Source organism: Dermacentor silvarum, chromosome 7, assembly GCF_013339745.2.
Source record: "Dermacentor silvarum isolate Dsil-2018 chromosome 7, BIME_Dsil_1.4, whole genome shotgun sequence".
Taxonomy (NCBI): Eukaryota; Metazoa; Arthropoda; class Arachnida; order Ixodida; family Ixodidae; genus Dermacentor; species Dermacentor silvarum.
In genome coordinates this window covers 98,848,752-98,862,911 of record NC_051160.1, presented here as the reverse complement: position 1 = coordinate 98,862,911, position 14,160 = coordinate 98,848,752, and the positions used below count along the sequence as shown (strand labels likewise).

The following is a 14,160-nucleotide window of genomic DNA, read 5'->3' as shown; positions in this document are numbered from 1 at the left end:
TTAGTCGCATCATACATTTATTGCACCATAAGGACAATTGGTAAAGATCTTCTGGAAACTTCTGCTGATCAGTGGTTTGGCTAGTTTTTTATAGAGGACGCAATTGTCGGGAAAAGCTTTAGTGATGAAAACGTGATACAGTCAGGGAGGTCGTTAATGTAAATGAGAAAGAGCAGAGGTCCCTACACAGATCCTTGTGGAACGCCGGATGAGAAAGAAGAAAGTGTTGAAGAACATTTAGCAATGACAAACTGGGTGCGGTCAGAATGAACATCTTTATTCCAGTGGAATACCTTGATGTCTATGTTAAGTTTGCTTATTTATGAAGAAGTAAGTCATGCGCCACCCCGTTAAAAGCTTTAGCGAAATCCAAGAATACCTAATCTATGTCAGAGCAGGTGTCATTATGTATAAAGAGATCATTATTAAACGATAATAGCTACGTTTCACAGGAAAAAATTTTCCTGATACCATGCGGGCAGTTAGTGACGAAATAGCTGTCTTCAAGAAATTCGATTAAATGATAATAAATAACGTGCTCAAGAAGCTTACGTGGATGCTTGTAAGTGATATGAGTGTGTAATTATCTGGAAGATGTACATTACCTGACTTATGGAAGGGATACACCTTCCCTACGTTTTAATCACCGGGAATTGTGGAGCACTCTAAAGATTGAGCAACATTATTGGAAAGGATAACAGAGGAGTACGCTTCCATCAATTTCAGTATGTTTGACGTAATTTAATCACAGCCACATGACGATGAACCTTTAAGATTACTAATAAGTTCAGCAATTCCCGGAGAATCAATAAATATCGGATCCATAGGAAGAAAGCTTTGGCCGCGAAAACATGGGAAAGAAACGGGCGCATATTTATTAAAAAAAAGAAACAAACGCATCGTTCAACACTGAGCAGCATTGGGGAGGACGGACTTCCTCTTCAGAGTGGTGGTGGTGGTTGCAACATCTTTATTGAAAATCATGGTGGGGTCTCAGGGTGGCCCCTGTTGGGGGCGACTCCCTCGGCCCAAGTGACGATTTTCAGTTGTTCCCTGAGGTAGGCGGCAGTCCTAAGTAAGGTCTCCCAGGTAAGTTTGGAGGGGGCTGGCAAGAGCGTATTTGGGGGAGGAAAACCCCTACATCCCCAAAGAATGTGGTCTTGTGTTGCCAATTCGTTCATGTTACAATTTTGACATATGGGGTTAAATTCTCCATTTGTGATAATCGCCTTTAATGATAATCGCGGACTCAGAAAAGAGTCTGCCCGAAGCTGGCGAAGGACGGTGGCCTGCGCTCTGGTAAGGTCCCGATGAGGCGCCGGGTAAGTGCGCCTCCTTTCTTTATACAAGTTTGTTATTTCATTATATGCGGTCACCACCTCACTCAGAGGATCCTAGTCAGAGCGGCGCGCCTCCCGGCTCGTTAACCCTCGGGCGATGCGGTGCACCTCCTCGTTCCCAGGATTTCCGAAGTGGGCGGGGACCCATACTAGATTAATAAGTCTGTCCGCTTGATAAAAAGTGTGGTAATAATTGTTTAAGATTTGCTGCGTAGTTTTGTTAACAGTGCTTTTACTGTAATTTAAGATCGCGCTTTTGGAATCGCTAACGATTGTATGAACGAGGTCGTTCGTGATGGCTAGAGCGACAGCTGTCTCCTCCGCCTCAAGGGCGGAGAAGGCCTCCACCGTAGCCGCGTTTAAAATGCGGCGCCGCTCCCGCTCACTACGCTCACAACGTATTTTGGTTACCCTGCGCCGCCGCATCCACATAGGCAACAGAGTCCTTATACTTCGTCCTTATACTTATCCCACATCTGCTTTGCCCTGGCTGTACAAAGGTTGTCGTGCCTTCCTCTGAGCATGTTTTTAGGAATAGGTTTAATGATGAGCTGCCGCCTTGTGATTTTTGGCAAGGGGGTTCGTCCCACGGAGCCGATTGTGGGATTCAGGCCCAGCTTGTCTAATGTACCTTCCGGCCTGTGCACCAGACAGGCGGAAAATCTGGGCCGTTTTGTGCGCCTTGATTAGTTCTTCTATAGTGTTGTGTATTCCTAACCTCAATAGTTTGTCCGAATTAGTATATTTGGGTAGCCCCAACGCTGGATTGTATGCTAGACGGGTTAAGGCGTTAATTTTGTCCCTATCCGCTCGCCTTAGGTGGTAGTAAGGGAGGGAATACACTATGCGACTGATCAGAAAGGCCTGAATTAGCCGACATAGGTCCTCTTCCCTCATGCCTGTGTGTTTTGTTGCGATTCTTTTTAACAATCCGCACATTTGTCGGATCGTGGATTGCAGCGCGGCTATAGCCTGTGCGTTGCGGGTGTTGTGTTGTATGAGCATTCCCAGCACCCGGATGGTCAGCACAGGCGGGAGCGGGCCAGACTCCACTCGAACCGCTATTGTGGAGGCCTGCTGTTGGCTGTCTGTTTTGTGTTTTCTGTTTCTGATAATCAGTAGTTCGGATTTCTTGGCAGAGCATGTTAGCCCGTTTACTTTAACATAATTTTGGACCGTGCCTGCAGCCATTGCAGGGCCTTTGTGATTTCGCCATCTGAGCCAGTGTGTGTCCAGATTGTTATGTCGTCTGCATATATTGAATGGCTAACGTGGGGTATTGCACCTAAGAGGGGTGACAAGTTTCTCATGGTAATGTTAAAAAGGAAAGGTGAGAGAACTGCTCCCTGCAGGGTTCCTCGTGTTCCTAAGGTGAAACGTTCGCTCTTAAGGTCGCCCAGATGAATTTCTGCAGTTCTTTCCCTGAGGAAGTTTGAGACATATGCGAAACTGCGCTTCCCTACGTTCATCTGGTTCAGGTTAGTTAGAATTGAACGATGCGTAACGCCGTCAAAGGCCTTGCTTACGTCTAGCGCTAGTATGGTCCTTGTGGCTCTGATAGGGCCTGGCTGCAGGATGTCATGCTGTAATTGCCACATGATGTCCTGTGTGGAAAGATTGGGCCTAAATCCCACCATCGTGTAAGGGAATAGCCCCTCCGTCTCAGCGTATTCGTTTAGCCTTCTGAGTATAACATGCTCCATGACTTTTCCTAAGCAAGAGGTCAAGGAAATTGGTCTTAAGTTTCCTAACTCGAGCTTTTTGCCCGGTTTGGGTATAAAAATGACTTTCGCGTGCTTCCAGCTACGAGGGATGGTGCCAGCTTTCCAATGAATGTTGAAGAACTTCGCAATTTCTATGATTGAATGGTCATCTAGGTTTCTGAGCATCTTATTTTTGACCCCGTCTTTACTGGCTGCAGCGGTAGTCTTTCTGCTATTAAGAAGAGCTCGGACTTCAGCCTCCTCAATGTCTTTATCGAGGGCTTCATTTTCTTTCCCTGTGTAGGTATTTGAGACTGGGAAGTCTTTGTCGACGTTGAAGTAGCGATCTTTCCACTCTTTAATGAGAGTGTCGTCATCTCCGGGGAAGGAATGGATAAATCTTTGCATGTTTTTCCGCGATGCAGACTTGGCTTGATTAGGGTCGATTAAGTGCCTAAGCAGGAACCATGTGTTTTTATTGCCCAACTGTCCGTTTATCCGTTCTTTCGATCGCAAAGCTGATGCCAGTGTTCCTGACTAAGGAACTGGGGAATGCTGTTCAAATTCCCTTCCTAACTTTACGAGCTTTTTGCGAAAGATTTTTTTATGTTTTTGTGGCGACCATCGCTTTTGTATGCTCTTATATGCTTGCCATAAGTGGATTAGTCTAGAGTCCGGAGTGGGGCCGCCATCTTCCGTTTCCGTCTCTATGGTTGCATTATTGGCGTCGTGAAGTATGGTATCGACCCATTCTTCGAGCTCTTCGAGGTTAGTGATGGGTGCAGGAGTTCGTTTATCGCGAACTTGACGAAAAGCGTCCCACCTGGCATGCAGGATAGGAAGTTTGCGTTTCCTGTAGCCCTTTAAAAAGGCCGTCATAGTTAGAATGTAGTCATCACTTCCCACGTTCATTTCAGTATTCTCCCATGTGGTTTTTGCAATGTTTTTGACGAAGGCTGAGTCGGGGGGGGGGGGGGGGCGCGTTTCGACTCACACTATTGCCAATGCATGTGGGGCGCTCCGGGTCGTTTACAAGGGTGAAACCATAGCCTTGTGCTGTTTCCCAAATCTTGTTGCCTTTATTTTCCCCTTTTGGGTAGCCCCAGGCTGAGTGCCGGGCGTTCAAAATCGCCCAGCACAACGAGTGGTGCTTTATGGGCGTGCTTATAGGCGTTGATCATGAATTTGGATGCGGATGGACTTTTGTCTTTTGGGGGGCTATACAAATTTAGAACGAAAAGAAATTGATCTGCTCTTTTATTAGGTAGAATTTCAATGAATGTGTACGCTACCTCGTCACATTCCAAGTCTATTTGAATTGCTGTAAGATTTCTATGCACCATGAGCGCCATGAGCGCCGCATCGAAGAACTTCCGTGTAGGTTGCATAGCCTGTTAATTTGGCTGCAATGCCAATTTCTTGGAGTGCCAAAACGTCGGGTTTTTCTTGCGAATCTTGAATTGCTGAATGCTAGGGCTCGGCGTTCCTATTGCCACTAAAATTATAGGTGCTCCAGTCATCACGAACGCCTGTGAGGATCTAGCCACGCCGCGCCGACGCTGTGCGATCTGATTTGTCCCCCTGCCGGGTGTCGAGCCTTTGACATCGAAGCTTTAGATGAGTCATTGTCTCCCGACAGTTGCAAGGGATTTGCTGGTGGCTTACGTGCCATGTCAAGGCCTGTATGGGTAGCAAGTGCCTGCACTGTCGTGCTCAGGATAACAATGTTTTCGGTTTGTTGCTTAATTTGCTCGGTTAAATTGCTCATGTTATTTAGAATGTGCTGAAATGCGGTTTCTAGTTGAGCTACGCGCGCATCTATCCCTTCCGATTTACCTTTCTTATCACCTGTCGATTCTGTTGGGTTAGCTGCTTTCCGTTTTTCGTCTTCATTTACGACAGTTTCCATATTTTCTGCCTCACTCGGAGCGCAAACCACTGCTCTGTTTGCACAGAGATTCTGCGAGTTACTAATTGGGGTTGGTTTGTTTTCGAGTAGTCGAATTTTATCATTAGCGGCAGCCAATTGTTGTTTTAGAAATTTTATCTGCCAGCTCCCTCACCTGTTGGTCCTGTTGCTGTTGTGGTTTGCTTTGCTGGGGCCTTGTGGGGGTGCCCTCTTCTCGGGCAGCTTGGCTGGTCTTGTAGCCGGAACGTTCTTCCCTTGTCTGCGTCGTTGTCCGTTCGTTTCGTGATTGCTGCTCGGGCGGTGTCCCTAATGCGGTGGTTACTTGCGGTGTTGTTTTGTCGCGGAGGTTAGGTTTACCGCTTCCCCAGGCTACGTGATTGGCACGTTCGTCTTGCTGGGAGGTGTTTCCTCTGGAGGTGGACTGGTCAATCTCTCTGCTGTGCCGAGGAGGGAATGACTAGGAGCGGTCTCGAAAGACGCCTTGGGTTCTCGCTCTTGAGTGGGAACGCCTGGTCTCTCCGGTGGTCTGATTGTCGCTTTTTGACGTGTTTGCTTGTTATGTTTTGGTTGTATGAAGCGCCGTTTGCAGTTTCGACTACCCGTTGGGTGTGTCCCATTACAAACGACGCAGAGTGGAATGCACGTCGGTTTCTCTCCTTCCGGTGGAGCTGCGTGCTCTTCCCCGCACCTTCGGCATCTGGGGATTTCTGGTCGGGGTTTTGGACATACGTCGGAGCGATGTCCTAATTTCCGACAATTGAAGCAAGCTTCCGGCCTCTCCCTGAAGGGGTACACGTTTAGAGTGAAACACCTATAACGTATCAAGGACGGTAAGTCTCGGCCGGCGAAGGTGATCACAAAGTGTTTTGAATTAGCGAGTCTTCTTGCATTCACAATAGGTAATTGCGGGTTCTTGTTTGCTATTTCATCGTGAATGGCTTGGTCCGTTTTGTTAGTATAGGCTCTGTAGACCAGTCCCCGTATGGAGTCGTCCGGAGCCGGTACGTACGCCGATACCGGTATGTCGATGTTATGCTCTTCACAGCGTAAAAATGCAAGAGTCCGATAAGCTTCCGCCCGCGTTCTATCGGGTGTACTAAACTAATGGTGATGGTGTTTTTGATCGGGTGCACTCTCACCTGGTCGGCTTGCTCGGCTTGCGCCTGGTTGATTTTGGATGTCGCGTAGATTGCCTCGAAGAGCGCGATAAGTCCAATGTTGCTCAGATTCACGGCACACTTGGGTCGCAACAAAATTTTATAGTCCTCCTCGGGCAGTTGAGGCATGGGCTTCCGTCGCGGTAGCTGCGGCGGGCGCGACTTATTCTTGGAGGCAGCCGAAGCACCGGCGAGGCCGTAGTTCCTCGGTCAGCTCGGTGGGGTCGATTTTCTTGCGACCTAAGCGCTTTTTGAGGTCTAGCGGGTCGGCCGGACATTTCGGGTGCTGCCACGTACCATCACGCAGCTCCGCGGGGTCGACATCTTCGCCTTCGACGGTGTAACTCATCATTGCTTGCTCGGAGACGCTGGCTGCGCCGAGCGGGCGAGCAACGGCATCTTCGTTGTCGCGCTAGGCCCGGGTTCGGCGTAGCTGTGAGGTGGCGTGGCACCTACCGAAAACAGCGAAAATCGCCGAAGAATCTCAGTGCCGCTTCCTCCAAATGGTCCGTATGGGTGTCGAAACACACAGGGAAAGTCCTTAGTAAATTTGGTGAAGCTGTGCGAGTCGGTTGCGGAAAAAGATCGAAAAGTGCGGAGCGCATGTGAGATGCGTATGCTCCCTACGAGAGCTCCGCCAGACTGGTCTCCTCTTCAGAGTGATTTTCTCTGAACCCAGCGAGCCTAGACACGTCGCTATCGCAAACATGCACGGTCACGATTCGATTCATTCGACGAGAGTTATTAGATAGATATGCACCAATAACTTATAATAGAATGACGTGCGTCAAAGACTTTAGCACTCAGCACGAAGCCTTCACCTCCAGTTTCATTGATTCGATGAACTAAGCAAAAAATTTCACATTTTGTTATTCGCTATGTGGCTTTGTTTCTCCCTGGGACCTGACCGCTCCAGGTCAAGCTGCAGAGCGAAAGGTTACTGCTTGCGTTATGCATTCGGGTGAGCGCCTTTGAAACAAGGAATATTACAAAAGCTTTTTCTGAGCACACGTCTGGACATTTGTGTTTATTATCGCCAATTTTTGTGTGATGTGAGTCCTGGGTGCTGAAAGAATATTATTTTTGTACAAAAAGGATCTACAGGACAATTGAAAAACAAACCTGTATATCTCTTAGATTTCGGTATTCCTCAACTGCCAAATACAGTTATGAATTTGTGAGTTGGAGGAATGCGTTGGTTTATCGTGGTTCTCCTAGAACAGTTCTAGCACCAAACATTACTTTTTACGCATTTGGGATGCGGAGAATCAACCTAAAGACGAGAATGCTTTAACCACGAGAGTGGCGATGTGGGCTTGTTGGTCTGTCATCATGGAATGATAATTTGTCATCATGGAATGACGTCATCATAATTTGTAATCATAATTTGTCATCATGTAATGATAACCACAGCGCGCTGACGAATAGAGCACGTTCGTCTTCTACTGCAATCGACTTGTTTATATTTAGTAATCTGGTGAAAGGCGTTCGTTCTCGGCTGAGAAGATTTTATATGCTCCGGAGAAAGGAGCTGAATAGGAAAAAATGAGTTCACCGTGTTGGGTGTGACGTCAGAAGCGGAGAGCTTTCCAAGGGCTCGATTTCTAACAGTGCAACATGTCAATATGTCATCGTATTAGTGACGAAGGCCTGAAAGAAACATGTAGCCGGAGGCAGATGACTTGTCTTCGATAACGACTGCCACGCGATGGAGAATGAGGCCCCAGTGAAGCTATGAACACTGTCATTAACCGAGAATGTTGGCGATATCTGTTAGCATATTTTACCTGCACAAATAAAAGAGGTTTGCGAATCTGATTCAATGAGAGACAGAGATTTTATTGACAGTATAGATGCAGAGATTAAAGTTCGTACACAATGTGTAGACTGGCATTGCAGCTCAGAAATTCTGTTGAAATCTGCCCTTCATTAAGTTAAGGAAGAGGTTGAAAGAGACAGTAACCTTTGTGCTTAGTGCCCGAACTTGAGCCGATGCCCCCATTCAACATATGAGGTCTGAGCAGGCTTTAGCAACCGGACGTCAAAGAGCACGGACGTTTGCTTCCTGCTTGAAACCCCCCGAGGATCGCTCTTATGAAAAAAGTAACAGCTGTAGCGTCTTTAATGTCAGCGGTGTCACATGCGGGAGACCAAGATAGGCGAAGAATTTTATGAACTGTTCAATGCACGCATGAGTATTTTAAACTTCAGCCGCAGCTTGAGCGCTTGACATCGCTCGCTGCAGCTGTTCTAAAACAGCCGCTTTTCACAGGAATTTCGCTTAGTAAAAAACCAAAGAGGGTAGAACTCGCTTTTTAGGTGTCATTGCTACTTGATAGAGTGTCGCAATAAAGTGGGTATTTTAGGCTACCTCAGCCAACGCATGCTCATGTGTTCATCACAGCGGCAGCATTTGATAGCAAGGAACCCACACATAGTTCAAATGGGGAAAAGAATATTCTACAAAATTGCCGACGTCAACTTCAGTATATAGCTCCAAGTCAGGCTAGTTGGTTGACATGCACCCATTAAACACTCAGTTGCGAGTGTGCGCACCTCTGGTCTGCCTCGATGTTTGTCCATGTGGGTTACCGCAGTTAAGAAAAGTTTACCATTCAATATAGAGTGACTTTGTGTGACGCGGGAGTATCAAGCGAAATGTGATATGTTCTAGCTGCCAATTAGCGGATATACTTCTCTATTGCATTTAACGACTTCGTTGAGCAACGGGTACAATGTTATCGGTTTTATGTATGTTTCGTTTACAGCGCTGAATTTCTGGTAACCTCCAATGAACAATAGACAGACTCATTTGTTGACACAAGCAGCGAAGCTTCGTAATTCAATGCCCCTAGTGGTGTCTCTGATTGGTTGTTTGATGACCTTCCGCTGACGAACTTTATTGAAGAACCAGACAGCACGCGTATTGAAACGAGCTGGACGCAATAATTGCAGCCTTAGGCAGATTATCAGCTTACACAATTCTTCTGTATGTTTTATTTCTTTGGGGGCGCTTCGAAACATTGTCTCGGAATATTCCATTTGTGTACGAAAAAGTGCAACAATTGCAATTTATGGGGATACGCTAAGGAATGAGTACATTGTGATTGAGTAAAACTGTGCGAGTGTTTTGTGAATCATTTGTTTCGAACAGTCCTTAGATTCTTTCTGATACGCCGTTACGGTTTTATTCGGTACTTCGATCGTACAGCCTATGAAAGTTCGCAATACACTCATTACATTACAGAAAGGGTAAAGAAACACTGCAGAGCTATGGGTATGTTTATTAGCCTTTCTCGCAGTGCTAACATCCAAGCAAAAAAAAATGCGCGGTACACTAATTTCAATTCTCACAACTGATGCAAGCTCGTGTGCCCACGATGCGAATCTGTAGTCCAACTCACACTTTTATCTGACAAGACTCATCTTATTGGGCAATATCGGCAGCTGGTAAAACATCCTATAATAAAACAAATTTGATGATGACATTTGATCCCCGTTTCGTTAAGCAACAAATCGTATTATGTTGCTAATGACGACGACCTTAGCCATGATTCTCGTCTCATGGGTCGATTCAGGAAAACGACTTTAGTAACTCCGTGAATTTTGTATAATTGAAGCGTTAGGCGCGAATCTATCTTTTTTTTTCGTGAATGACCAATTCTCGCGTTATGACGTTGCTAAAGACTGTTAATGGAGCATGTGGGCCAACTTCAAAACATTTCCAGCTACACACATAGCCTAAACGCTTTTTATAAAATAGCCATTTTAAATAAGAACGATGACAAATCGCTGCTTGTTTATCGAAAACACCGTTGTGGAAATAAACGATGGTTGTGGCCTGCCCGGTGTAATATTGCAACTTCCTTGTTTTACATTGCTGTACCAAGGTTCTCACGGCAAAACAAAAATCATCTCGATAGCCCACCTAGATCGAAAGTTATTAGCGATTTATTTTGCACGTCATTCGCAGCTCATTATAAACACGCAAGAAGGGCATATAAAATCCGCTCACATCGGTAATAACTTCATTATTACGCGGTAATTACTATCAAAGTAGAATCCGAGGTAAAGAGGGGGAACTACAGCAATCAATAGTTTGCAGTAAAGAGCATCAATTAATTGGTACGATCGAAGAAAAAATAACCCCACGAATGTAAACAAAGAAAGCTATTTTCATAAATGAATAACTCCGCTCAAAATCTGTTGTCATCTGCCATTATAAACGCTAGTAGCATATAAGTATAGTATCACCGTATTCCTCAGACAACGTACATTCAAACGATACCCATATTTTCTGCCCAAATGTAGTAAGTATTAATATTTTTGCGATTGAATGCGGCCATAGGCACCATGCTATGCCGTTTGAAGAATAGGCCGCGCCATCTGGCGGCCCAAGCAAGAAGCTTGAAGGCATTCGCGCGCGCGGGCCCTACTTTGCTGCCATTGCTTAGCGTGTGTATAGCGTGGTCTTTTTGAGCTTTTGTCTTTCGCGTCGGAAATACCTGCGCCTGTTTTCTGTAGTTTAAGATCCGAGGGCGTCATCAGAATCGTGCGGTCGCACGCCTGTGAAGAAGAAAAGCGGGCGCAGGTACCTGCTCTGTCAAAGACTGCCACAGTCGCGAAGGGACGCCAAGCGTGAGGCTGTACAGTTTTCCGTCGAAGCCTTGGGAGAAGTCACGAAGGCAGAAATGGATTATCGCCGTGCGACGAGTCAAGTGAGTGAATTCCTATTTGTAAACAGAAATCGCTGCACGTTACCAAAGCAGCCAAGGACGAGGTTCATTTTTCAGTTAGCAGCAATCGGGTAACAGTGAACGGTAGTTTTTACGAGGCTGATCGCGTAAAGTCACAGTTTATTGTTTGATCAATATTTCACGGTTTGTAGGTTGATAATATTTTTGCATATTTTTGGTTTAAAATTGCGGAAATCGTCCTGACGAAATAAATGACACGCAATACGATATTTGGCACTAGTTTGCGACGCGCTGTGCTCTCCCGTCTTGTGGCATTTGTTTTTTGAGAATGACGATGAAACTACTCGTAGCCGTGTTCATTGCAAGGAATGAGAAACGGCATGTTCACCGGAAGCAGTCCTCCGTTATGGTCGTGTTTTATTTTGTTTCGATGTTACATAATCTTCGCGGTGTTGTCATGGTTGACGCCAGCGGACAAGAAACGCCAAGGGTCCTGTGATGTCATGAGCGTTACCTGACCGCTTAGCACTTTGCGCTGTTCTATAAGGCTGTTTATCCCGAACTGTTGTATTAGTGCATAATCTAATGTACAGTAAAAATGACCAAAATTTATTGCCGCACTCAAGCAGGGGAGATAACAGTGTGTATTAAGTGTGGGAGGTTACTCATACTTAGACATTTTAAAGTGCAGCGTGTTTTCCTGCTGTTTTAATCATGAACCTTTCACTGATTGACACTGCTACACCTGTTGCATCACATCGACGGTAATTACTCGTTTTACTCATTTCAGTTATGAGGACTCCTCTAGCTGGCAGCCTAATCGAGATTCGAGGGTGTGTTCCAAACATTTTGTGAATGGCGAGAAAAGCACAATTGAAAGCCACCCAGGTTATGTACCAACAATATTCCCGACCGTGTACAAGAAGAGGTACACTTCATCTACTGCTCAGCTGCCTATATTTAATAGGTAAGCTTCTCTCTGATGTGCTACTTGCGCTTGTTTGCATCAAAAGCTGGGACTCTTGAATATGTTACATCTTTTCTCATTTAGCTTCACCATAATGCGGTTGGTCTCTACAAATAAATGTGAATGCATGCATGTAGATGTGCCCAAAAGAAATCCATGTGTGCTTACAAGAAGCAGTGACATTCAAGCTTCTGTTAAACGTGCAGGTGGAAGCAGCGGCACTCTGGGTCATCTGCATCACCAGATACTCCTGCATCAGCTGATTCCCCTGGACCAGCTTCTCCCTACGCAGCTGAGACAGGAGCCATTGGTACCAGCAGCCTTACCGCACTCGATCTAGCAACTAGTACAGACCTGTAGTACGAGCGGAGCTCGATAGAGGGCTTGGATCTATTGTCGCTGTTGAGCTTTGCACTGCAGTAAAATCAGTGGTAAGCTCCTGAAAATTTCGGGAACTGAAGTTGAATGCCTGAAATTTTACAGCTAAATATGTTCTTCGCTCTTATACTATGCTCAGCTACGCCTCCCTGTGTAGCATAGGCAGCAAGTTAGCAGTGTTGTACTCTTATTGCGCATTCCCTTCTAATTTTTTCAGTGCAGCACTTGATGCACAAAATGTGACAGCATTTTTCTGGAGCGAGTAGTTTGAAATGTTTGTTTATCATCGATAAATTTCTGTGTTATGACTGATGAAAATGAGGTTGCCACTGTAACCCAACATGGATGTATTTATTCTTTCTTACTGCACTTTTACGCTGGATTTAGGTGCACGTTAAAGAACCCCAGGTGGTCCAAATTTCCGGAGTCCTCCACTACGGCGTGCCTCATAATCAGAACTGGTTTTGGCACGTAAAACCCCATAATTTAATTAATTTAATTTTTTTTACGCTGGAAACTCAAACTGAAGACACACGCGTGTCAAGCATAAATTTCTCGGTATTCATGTGCTTCAATAATGAGTCAGAGACATCAACTCAAGTGACACATCTTGAGACATGCGACAACAGTGTGCAACACAAGCCAGATGTCAGTAGCAGACATAGTGTCTCTGACCACAGAACCAGCTACTTTTCCGGCTATGACAGCATCGCTAAATCTGCAAATGCATTGCAAGACCTGTGCAGTGTCAGCAAAAACGTGTTTGCAATGCTTCTGAGCATGCTACCACCTTCATCAGAGCGAAAATGTGAAGTCACTGCTGAGAATAGGCTTTTTTTGTTTTTTATGAAGTTAAAGCTTGGAATCAGCTACTCATCACTGGCTATTCGCTTCTCGATAAGCGAAACGTCAGCATCATGGCATTTCAAGAGTGTTCTCAAGACGCTTACTGTGGCAATAAACAATGGATTCCCCCCCCCCCCCCCCCATCAAGAGTGATACAGGCCACGATGCCAGACAGTTTTAAGGTGCGTTATACTAGCTGCACTATGATTATTTCTGCACAGAAATATGTACAGAGCAGCCACCAACTGTGCAACAAGAACGAGTCTTGTACTCAAATTACAAAGGCGCATATACGCTGAAGTTTTTGGTGGCTGTGACACCTGGAGGGATGATTTTTTTTTTGTTCAAAAGCTATGGTGGTAGACTGTCTGATGCCCACATTACAGTTGATTCTGGTTTCCTCAATCTTGTTCAACCTGGGGATACAGTTATTGCCGATAAGGGATTTCCAGGCATCCAGACAGTTTTAGGAAACCAGAATGCTGTTCTTGTTATGCCTCCATTTCTCCATGCCTCTCAGTTTATGCCAGAGGAGGTTAGGGACACTTACAATATCGCTCAAGTGCGGATACATGTCGAACGAATGATTCAGAGGATTAAAATATATAATGTATTGAACAACAAAGTACCAACTGAGCTTATCCCATGCATGACGGATGTCTCATGTCTGCTGTGTGCTAGCTAACCTCCAGCTCCCAATAATTAAGCGCAAAGAACAGCAACAGTCATCTGTCATCTCTGCATAATGAACAATCGACTTCATTGGCCTCACCCTGGATTACACAAAAACGAAATGAACGGTTGATGGGGAAGCATCAGTGCGCTAGCCACCATTTCGATAATAGGACTTGTCTTCGTCTGGACTGGCCGGGGGTTTCGACAAGTGCTCTTGGCGAAACATTAGCTAGTGGACTGAGGCCTTCATAGCTTTCGTATTTTGCTCTGTGTTGCCAAGGGTTACATCTGCCATGGATACTCACTTTGCATTTTTGTTCGAGCATTGAGTATTTGCATTCTATTGTTTTGAAATTGGACGTGGTTTTTGAGAGAACCGTATTGGTGGACTCCGGATTAGTTCTTATTTCATTGTGGTTCTTTATAGTGCACTGATATCGCAGGGCACACAGGCATTGACCAATTTTCGCACACTGTTGGTGCCGTTT

General features: G+C 45.6%; 1 pseudogene; it reads left to right on the top strand.

Moving 5' to 3' along the window:
* The first annotated feature begins 12,715 nt into the window (after positions 1 to 12,715).
* Positions 12,716 to 13,779, top strand: LOC119459031 (uncharacterized; annotated as a pseudogene).
* The last annotated feature ends 381 nt before the right edge of the window (positions 13,780 to 14,160 follow it).